Here is a 10,230-nt window from a genome sequence, read left to right on the forward strand (position 1 = left end):
AAATCGCTGGAAGCCGTTCGTAGCCAACAGGGTGGCTAAAATCCAGCAAACTTCCGGCATACAGTGCTGGAAGCATGTTCCAGGCACCGACAATCCAGCAGACGACATCTCGCGTGGCTTAACACCAGAGAAACTATTGGCATGTGAACGCTGGTGGCACGGGCCACATTGGTTAGCACGCAACGCTGAAGATTGGCCACAAAACACTTCACCACCAAACGAGGCTGAGAGCGCAGAGGAGGAGAGGTTAACTTCACCACGGGTTGCAACAACATCTACAATCTGCGAATTTCGGAACAGGTTGTTTTCCCGAATTTCGGCTTACCACACACTGCAAAGGGTTGTTGCATACGGCTTGCGCTTTATTCATAACGCGAAGCTTCACAAGGGAAATACGGCACATTCAAAACACATACCACCTCTCACTACGGACGAACTCAAGGCGGCAGAACTCAAACTGTGTTACCTATCACAACGAGACACTTTCTTCGAGGAGATACAAGCCCTACAGAAGGGCAAAGAGATTCCAAAGAACTCCAAACTGAAGTGGATCTCACCCTTCATCGACATCGACGGGATCCTGCGCATCGGTGGCCGGCTCACTAACGCACAACTAACAGAAGCAGAAAAACACCCGGTCATCTTATCTTCAAAGCACCCACTTGCCGCACTACTAGCTGTTTCGATTCACTTGCAAAGGTTGCATGCTGCACCACAATTGCTGCTATCTACTCTGCGCCAAAGATTTTGGATTATTGGTGGTCGCAATTTGTGCAAATCCGTGTACCACACTTGCCACGCGTGTTTTAAGGTAAAACCAACACTCATCAAACAAACTATCGCCGATCTGCCAACATCACGCGTCACACCAACAAGGCCATTCTCGGTATGCGGAGTGGATTACTGCGGGCCAATCTACCTAAAACCAACCATCCGCAACAGAAGTCCGATCAAAGCATACATCGCTATTTTTGTATGTTTTTCAACACGAGCGGTACACATCGAACTGGTTGGCGATTTAACCTCAACAGCATTCATAAATGCACTTCGTCGTTTGGTTGCACGCCGCGGTCAAATCAGGGAACTTCACTCCGACAATGCAACCACATTCAAGGGAGCCGCGCACGAGCTGAATCGCATCTACAAGATGCTTAAATGCGACGAACACGATCGAGCTGCAATATTTGATTGGTGCGCGACGAATCAGATGAAGTGGAAATTCATCCCACCGAGAGCGCCGCATTTTGGAGGTTTATGGGAGGCAGCGGTGAAAGCAGCTAAAAAACACATCATTAGAACCATCGGCACTACAAGCATCACGCAGGAGAACATGCTTACCTTGCTTGCCCAGGTAGAGCAATGTTTAAATTCACGGCCAATAACACCTTTATCCGATGAGCCGTGTGATTTAGAACCACTGACACCGGGCCACTTCCTTGTCGGTGGCAATATGCAAGCGGTACCAGACATCGATTACACCAATACGCCGAGCAATCACCTGAAGGAATACCAATTGGTACAAAAACATCTCCAATCGATTTGGGCCCGATGGTATCCGGAGTATCTGCAACAGTTACAAGCCCGGGCCAAATATTGTTCCGGTAAAGCAGCCGTCCTACAACAAAATCAATTGGTGATTATTAAGGAAGACAATGTTCATCCTACCTCTTGGCCCATGGGGCGCATCGTTGCAGTACATCCAGGAAAGGACGGGGTAGTTCGCGTTGTTACACTGCGCACTGCTTCAGGGAAGCATATCGTCCGCGCAGCTAATCGTCTAGCTGTTCTACCAAATCCAGACCCGCTAAGTCATCTTGAAACCACGGAAACCACATGCACTGATTAATGCGCACCTGTAAACCACGCTACATTGTTTACATTCACAAGTGTCAATCACGGATCAAGATAAACAAACACACGCCCACACGCACCCACATATACACACACACACATGATAACAGGCAGATAGGAGATAAGCATTGCGTCAGGAGTACACGATTAGTTTTGAATTCACATTTGCATGAAATTTAAAGAAGTTCCTTCTTTGGTGGCCGGGAATGTGGGAATTAGAATAATTATATAATCTTGCCTGCATTTGAACTACAGGATTTAATATTACAATTTTCGAGCATGCATTTAAATTTCACGAATTAAACAGTAGACAATTAAGGATTAAGATTAGGACTACTCGACTGTTATACACTTACACGAACTACTCGAATTACATGTAAATCATTATGGACAAACGAATACACAGTTGCAAACCGACCAGCGATACGAGTGCACACAGTCTCACTTCAATCCTCAAAATATATCACAACCACCCCCTTTCGTGAACATTTTCACAATAGGTTTATTTTAACACCTAATACATAGTCAATGATTCCCGTAGAAGTCCCAGATCGAGGGCCTAGTAGCTATTGTTTTGTGGAAATGGACAAGGTATCAGAGATTCCCAGTGGTAAGATATTTGAAGGCCCTGAAAGGAATGGCAGTAAAGGCTTATTGTGATATTAGAGGAAAACAACAGGATTTCCTTCGCGCGGCGAGCCCCCGACCAAGCCCCGAGCGGCCACTGCTTCCGCTCCTAGGTTGATCTGCCACTAGAGATACCGTGAATTTAGCGATGAAGACCCTAGAATGTACATCGCCACTTAATCCCGAGCAGTAGACAATCGTCCAGAACGACCTGATGACGTTGGGATACAAATTGTCCGCTTGTAGGCTGGTCAGATTGGTGATAACGACCAAAAAATATCTTCCAAGAAGGACGACACCATCTGATTTGTTCTCGGGAATCTTCTCAAAGTCTCTGAGTAGCTGTCAAATGATAGTTTCGGGTAATTCCGAATCAGTTATTTGGCCTTAATAGATTTTAATAGGTTGGGCAGCTTCTTTTTTGGGGCGGTCCTGTGGCCGAGGCTATTACGGCGCCGGTCTTCACACGGCAGGGCCGGGGTTCAACTCCCATCCAGACAGCCTCCCCGTACGCAGGGCTGACTACCTTGCTACGAGTAAAATCAAGTCACAGAAAGCCAGATGTGACAGGACGAGACCTTTCGAAGTTGCAGTGCCAAGGAAGAAGAAGGAGAACAGCCTCTTTTATGGACATGACTGTTCTTGGGACCGTGTAGAAAAATTGCCAAAATTTAAATGCCTTCCCAAACAAGTCTTCTTATTATTCGTACTTAAAGCAGAATAATAAATTTAAATTAAAAAAAAAACCCAAATGAGCAACCATTAGAGTGCTTTAAATTTCTATCCGATTACACCTTCAACTTCCTGCTTCTGGACTTTACCAGCACAACCACCACCGATCGATATCCTTAAAGTCGGCACCAACTTCACCCGTTGGCATTGCATTGCACAAGCGTAGGGCAAGAGACCGAAGGCTTAAGCCTTTTAAATAAAGATGAGATGCACTAACGATACCCGATACCCCCCGGGTGTCTTTTTCTTGGAAGTGTAAGAGCTTGGTGTCGGATGAACGGCACGAACGATTAAGCAACAAATCGGTGCCATACGGAGCAAGGATTAGGTAACTGCAAAAACTTGTTATTCTTGCGTGTCACTAAGCACAATTACATGTAAAAACAATTTCGAAATGTTTTTCAAACACTAAATGAACTGCTTTAAAGACAAAACAACCCCACTAGTCTAGATGATGGTGCACAGCTGCGATTTGCTGTGCTGCATGAAGAATGAGCCGCCTGGTAGCGTTATTGTCTTTGATGCCGTTTTCCACCGAACACTTTATTGCTTTCCGTCAGACAATGTTCGTACAATTTTCGTTTTGTCCCAGCTACCGGAGCAGTAGTGGCCATGTGGCGTGTCATGTCTGTCTGTTTTGTAAGGGTATTTTCTTGTTGCTTTCAAGTTGCTCTGCGTCTGAGTCGAAAGGATGCAACACACAGCACAGGCTATGCAGATTAAGTCAGGAACTGCCGCGCTTGTTTGCGTACACTTTAGTTTCCCGGCCTCATAGTAGTTTCCATAATCGTCGATTAAGTGCCGTGACGTGCATTTTTTCTTCTTACTTTGCCTTCTACGCCCCGCAGCAAAGGCGCGCTGAGGACATACAAACAACAAGGTTATCCTTACTCACTTGAACGGATTCCGGGAACTGATTCCCCTAATGTGATGCAGTTCAGTGCGTGTGTGTGTTTTTTTTTTGTTACTGCGTCCGCATTATTCTTCAATCCTTCTTTCATCCCAAGCTGTCGTTGGACCCAGTTTGTGAGCACGTGCTCAGATGTCCGTACGCGATCGGAGCTGTCGTTTGAGCACTTCCTGTGCTGTCATGTGTTTTATTCTGCTTTAGAACGGGCTCTATTTTTCTAGTCAACCGTTTTTTTCTGATCTCCTTTGCTCTGTTGTTGTTGATGGTTCACAAAAAAAAGAAGGATGAATGAAGAAACTACAACGGCACATGCTAGTTTGATGTTCCGAGCTGTCACTGCGCTGACAGGAAACGGCGTCGTCGGCGATCAAGAGGAGCGTACAGTTCTTTGTCCATAATCTTCACTATCCGGGAGCAAGGTGTACAGTTTCCTTAAGGAACCATCCATCCATCCATTCGGCGGTCAAATCAAAACAAACTCACTCGACTTTGGGCAGGATTTTGGAAGTAGTGCCCGAAACCCGTCAGCAATTGATTCCTATCAAGTGTTGGATGGAAGAAAAAGGGACGAACGGAGTAAGATTATTATGCAGTAGCACACATTCCATCCGGAAGCCACAAAAACCCCTACAAATAACCCTATTTTCTGTAGCAATGTGTTGAATGTGCTTTAAAGAGGTTCGAGCGAAGAAAAGGGTTACCATCCTTGATAACTCGATCTGTTTCCTATCATTGGAAGAAGATTCTAAAGGACTTTGAGTTTTTTTGTGTGTGTGCGTGTGTCCAGCTCCACATGAAGTAGCTTGTGGGTTGCCGACCATTGATGAGGGTCTGTTTGATGTGATTGTATGAAATTTGTATCTTCTCGTGCACATGAGAATCCATGCTGGGGAAGCTGGTCAATCGGTTTTTGATGTTATGAATATTTAGTTAACAGCACTGGGACCTTAGCCTTAGCCATCAAGAATGTAAAACAAGCAAAGGAAAACCCCCAATAAATGTGCCTGTCTAATTAACATATTGATAAGCTTTGTTACTGCTTCAGCTCAAAAACAGCTCCAAACACTAATTAATAGGAAATTATTTTAACAGTCAGATTGCCGTGTGAAAAAAGGACATTTCAGCATGGGTTGGAAATGTAAAAGCTTCTTTCATAATTGGTACATGACAGCAATAGTAAATATAGCCTCTCGTCGTCGGTTTTCAAGTTTATCAACCTAGTGAAGCTAGTGTGATGATGGATTCCACAAAACACACACAGACTGTCTGTGCAGGACGATGTTTAAAATATATAGTTTATGTTGATTTAATTATGTTGGCTAGATTAGAAGCAGAGAGCGCGAAAACCCGGGAGAGGATGCTTGCTGAGAAAGCTTTACGCTGGAGCGTGCTGCGGTTTGCATACTTTTAGGCGGTTATGTCGTTCAAGCTTAGCAGCAAAACGCTTCGGGAGAGGGTAATTCAAAAGGACGGTTAAAATTTGTAAAATAAATTCAAAATTGCCCAACTTTTTTAATGATTCAATTAATAACACGGTAAAAGACTCGAGAAGGCCCCCCCTAGAATCTTTTGTGTGCAGAACTGTGGCCTGTCATTTTTGTTGTACAGTGGGCTTTCTGTATGGTCAAAACCCATTTCATGTAAACATTGTGCATTGTTCCTTAATACTGTTAATAGACAGCGAGTAGAACTTGATATAATACATTGTAACAAGTGGTTTGAGATTATGTTATTCTTATGTTTCCTCCTTTGCTGAATATCAATTCGAGGTAATAAGTATTCATCGAATTACTGTTCCGTTACCGTCCGAGATTGCCGTGGATGTTTTAGGCCCGATTGTTCACCCCTAGTGCGACTAAAAACTAGTACGAAGCCCCTGTAACCCAAAATGAATGGTAGGGTTAGCGGAGAGGGGATTTTAATCAAATAATAACAATATTTTATTCGACTTTCTTCAACCAATTTTGACCACACTGAAAGCACACTGAAAGCTCACTGTGAAGCTCTCGCAACGTGTACTGCGGATTGCATACCTTTAGGCGTAAATCCTACAGCGCTCAACAAATTTTGTCAGGGGGGGGCCTTCTCGAGTCTTTTACCAATAACACTTTTCTTTTTCTTTTTAACCATATTTTGACAGTATTTCATCAATTTTTGCTGTATTCTTAGAACATATTTATCACACTTTTCCCCGTATCAACACGTCCCTGTATAGCTAACTTCCGCTAGCGTCCTCACACCGACACACATCATCAACGTACTAAGAAGAAGCAAACGTCCCTCGCACACAACCGCCAAAACCAAAAACCTATCAAAACTGTCACACTTGCTCAGCGCGAAAGTAAAACAGTTTTGACAAAATTAAACACCAGACGAAGTGACACCCTCGAATCACTTCATCGTTCTGCCGTTTCGTGACACGGAACAAAACCGCAACCGAACACGGTGTGCCGGAACACACACACGCACGCGTCTGCTACGTGCCACATTAACCGGTGCCACGCAATCAAGCGCCACTGATTCATCTGCGCTAAATCGAGCAGAAGTTTGATTATTTTTAGCACCGGCCAGGCTTCGCGAGCATTGTTAGCTTTTGCCATCGGTTGTGGCCGTACCCCGATCGGTTTGTGGTAGGCACGCAGGTGCCGGAGAGAAATACTTTTCCCATCGTTTTTTTTTTCCCCCGAGTCAAGGGCAGGTGTGTCTGGTGGTGTTCGAAAAAGGAAAAGAGAAAAACTTGTGGCCGGGAAATAACATCTTTTAACTTTGATCAACTTTCTTCCCCGGGATTCGACAGGGATACAGAAATAACTGCGCGTAGCAGAGATTTGCTTTCGCACGTTTTTCCTGCTAAATGGAAATCAGCCGAAGAAGCTTCCCCTGCATATATATTCATCAATAGCGAAGTGGTTGGTTTAGGGAGCGAGCGGGAAAGAAGGGAAACCTCTTGAAGAAAGGAAAAATTTGATAAATTGCAACGCGAGCTAAGTTCATCAAAATGGAGCACATTGAGGCGGAACCGAGCCACGGTACGGTTGGGTTGTTTTGTTGAAGTTTTAAGGTTCCAAACTCCGTTTTGTGGGAGTTGCTCAACGCTTAAGAAAGGATATAAACGGGTGCTTGTCCGGGGTTCGGTGAACCACAGTGGTCACAGGAAGTAAGCTGCCAATTAGCTGTTGCTTTGCTTTAATCAAAGTTAGGCTTTACTTTAACGCTTTGCTGCTTTTGTTGCTGATTGAAGCTTTCTTCCCCAACGCGAAATGAAGTGTAATAAGTTGTCTATTCCGAGCAGCGGCGAATAATGAAAAATAAATTAAATGGCACGTTTTGGGTGCGTTAAATTGGATCAAAGGACAGTTTGAGGCATTTGAATGCCTACCTTCGAATTCAATTAGGTTCAATTAATTTACAACTTAAATTTAACTAACAGAAATATTATAATTTAAATTGAATTTTAGCCATAAAATAGAATGGGAAAGTTACCAGGAAAATATGTTCAATAAAATCGGTGAGATACACAATTTTGGCAGCATAAACACTTCGAACCGACCAAACTCTAGCAGGTCAAACATTCCATAAATCCAACCAAACCCGCAAAAGGTTAACCAACCGTCTAGACGCTGGAGCGCCCCCGGGCACCCCCAAACTTGCACACTGCGAGCAAAGTGCGATCTTAATTTTTCGCCCGAATGAACTTATCATTTATTACCACCGACCGGTTCCGGAGTTCCAGCGGGCTCTCGCTCAGGCCTACCAGTGTCTCGATTAATTGGTTAAGCGTGGGATGCTCGTCCGCGGGTGCGCTGGTGAACCGTTGCTTGATCGATGAGACCATTATTCGGGGTGACATAGACGAACTGCTGTATCCGTTGGCAAACCACATCGATATTGTTAGACGCATCGGCCGTACACGCATACACCATGGAAAGGTTAGAAAGGAATCGTTCTATAAATCAACGGTTCGTGGCATAATATGTTGGAGGGGTTTTTTGTTTTGTTTTGTACAACAGTGTGCTGACGCGTTTGTGAGCGCTTTGTTACAATTTATTGCTTTATTTTCATGATCGAGGTTTTCTATTGCAGCAGTTGGATTTAAGTATTTTTCTTCGGAAAATATAATAACGGGAATACTGTTGTTCAGGAATGAAAAAAAGTAAATTAATGTTAAATGCAATTCAATCGATTTAAGAAAATAAAAAATTTAAATTCCTTTGAACGGTGGGAAAGGAAGCATTTTTGTTAAATTTTTAGTTGAATAAGAAATCCTATTAAGAAATAAATATGCCTATTTTAAAGATTTTCCGTGCGATATTTCCAGGTCCTAGCGATTCACCTTAATATATTAAGGAGGGAGCATTAGGAGGAGTTCCAGGTTTTAATGAGCAATTTATGAATTTTAACTCTGACTGAGAGTTTTTGAAAGCTGGGACATTCCATCCTCCGGTTCTGACCATCTTGAGTTTTACAGCAACTTTTCCAATCCAATAGGGGAAGCATTCTGTCAGAATAGAGTTTCGTGAGACCAAACTGACGAGGAAAACCAAGAATTTATCATCTAATGGCTTTATTTTTGTTACACTTTGAACCAGCGGTCAGATTAAAATTTAAGATTGACTGATTGTAACTTAATACTCGCAGTCAAGGTCCGAGAGGAAGCCCCGATTAAACGAAGAATCCCTTAACATGAGTGGCATATCGTCGATCACCGTAAAACAATTCCAACTGATTCCAGCAGCAACAAATAAAAATTTGTTTTTTTACAAATCCCTATCGTAAGACTTTACGAGCTTTCCCAAAGAGCTTAAAAACTGAGAAATGTTTTTAAGTTAGACATAGACTAGACTAGACTAAGACTAGACAGCTCTGGATAAGTTTCAACAAGACATTTAATATTCAAGGAACAATCATGAGCTTTTTATTCACAATACTCGAGTTTAGTCATTTTTTTACAACGTTAATAAAAACTTCAGATAGCAATGCGACCTTTCTAATAGAGTAAAAAGTTTTAAGACCATACTTAAGCCCAAGTTCACTCCTTGATTCCTCTCGGGTTACCCTAATATAACACTTCCCTCTCATCCTTTTTGCTGTCGCTTATTAGGCATTGAAACCCTGTAAACCCGTCGTTCTTATTCCCAATCCTCCTTAATGGTTGGACTCCTGTGCCACAACATCACTACTCCTTTCCTTCGTTCCTGTATTTCTTTATGCGATCCGTTCTCGTCACCTGCGCGTATGACCTCCTCTCCAAGCTTCGTTCCCATCTTCGAGCTTTCTATTCCGAATCATTTTCTTAGTGTTTATCTAACGATATATAATTACGTGGGCGACAGACAAGAGTTGATAAAAAATTAAATGTTTATTCTCCTGTACATCACCACTGTATTTGAGATCTTAAAAGAGACTGCTTGTTCTAGCTTGTTTTTCCCTAACCGAGGCCTAACTCAAGGGAACGCTATTGGTAGGAGTGAAAGGTAAAACGAATATTCCCTTTCTCTACATCGCCCTCTTCTCCGAAATCGCCATCCCCTATGGTGTTGGGGGAGTAGCGATGACACTTCCAGTTGCTGGTGGATGGAGGACACGTTGTGCATCGTCTTGTTGGAAGATCACGCGGTATACCCGAATGAGGTGTGGCGAACCCTATTTCGACTAATGGGGGGTAAGGGGCCTACACCAGACTAAACGGGCTGGTGCTTCGAAGCTTTGAAGATCAAACTTCCGACTACTGCTGGTGCTGCGTCGGTGCGTGTAAGGTAACTTTATTTTTAAGCCTTTTAGTTAGACATTTGTTATGAATAAATAAATAAATAAATAATTCAATGAAACAGTTTTTTAACAAAATTCACAATATGATTATGGAATTTAAGGAAGATATCTCTACAAACAAAACCTAAAAACTGTCTGTCATATATAAGGTCACTACATAAATACTTTTTTTTGTGGGGAATTTGGTAAACGTGAATGAACATTAATTCATGTTTAACAAGTTAATCAACCATTAAACGAGTTTCAAATAATTTTATTTTGCATTTCGGGAAGCTTCAAACTTCGAATGATGATCATGGTTTAATTCATATCTGGCGTTACGAAGCACTAGATAATTCTGT

The sequence above is a fragment of the Anopheles stephensi genome, chromosome 3, assembly GCF_013141755.1.
Source record: "Anopheles stephensi strain Indian chromosome 3, UCI_ANSTEP_V1.0, whole genome shotgun sequence".
Classification (NCBI taxonomy): Eukaryota; Metazoa; Arthropoda; class Insecta; order Diptera; family Culicidae; genus Anopheles; species Anopheles stephensi.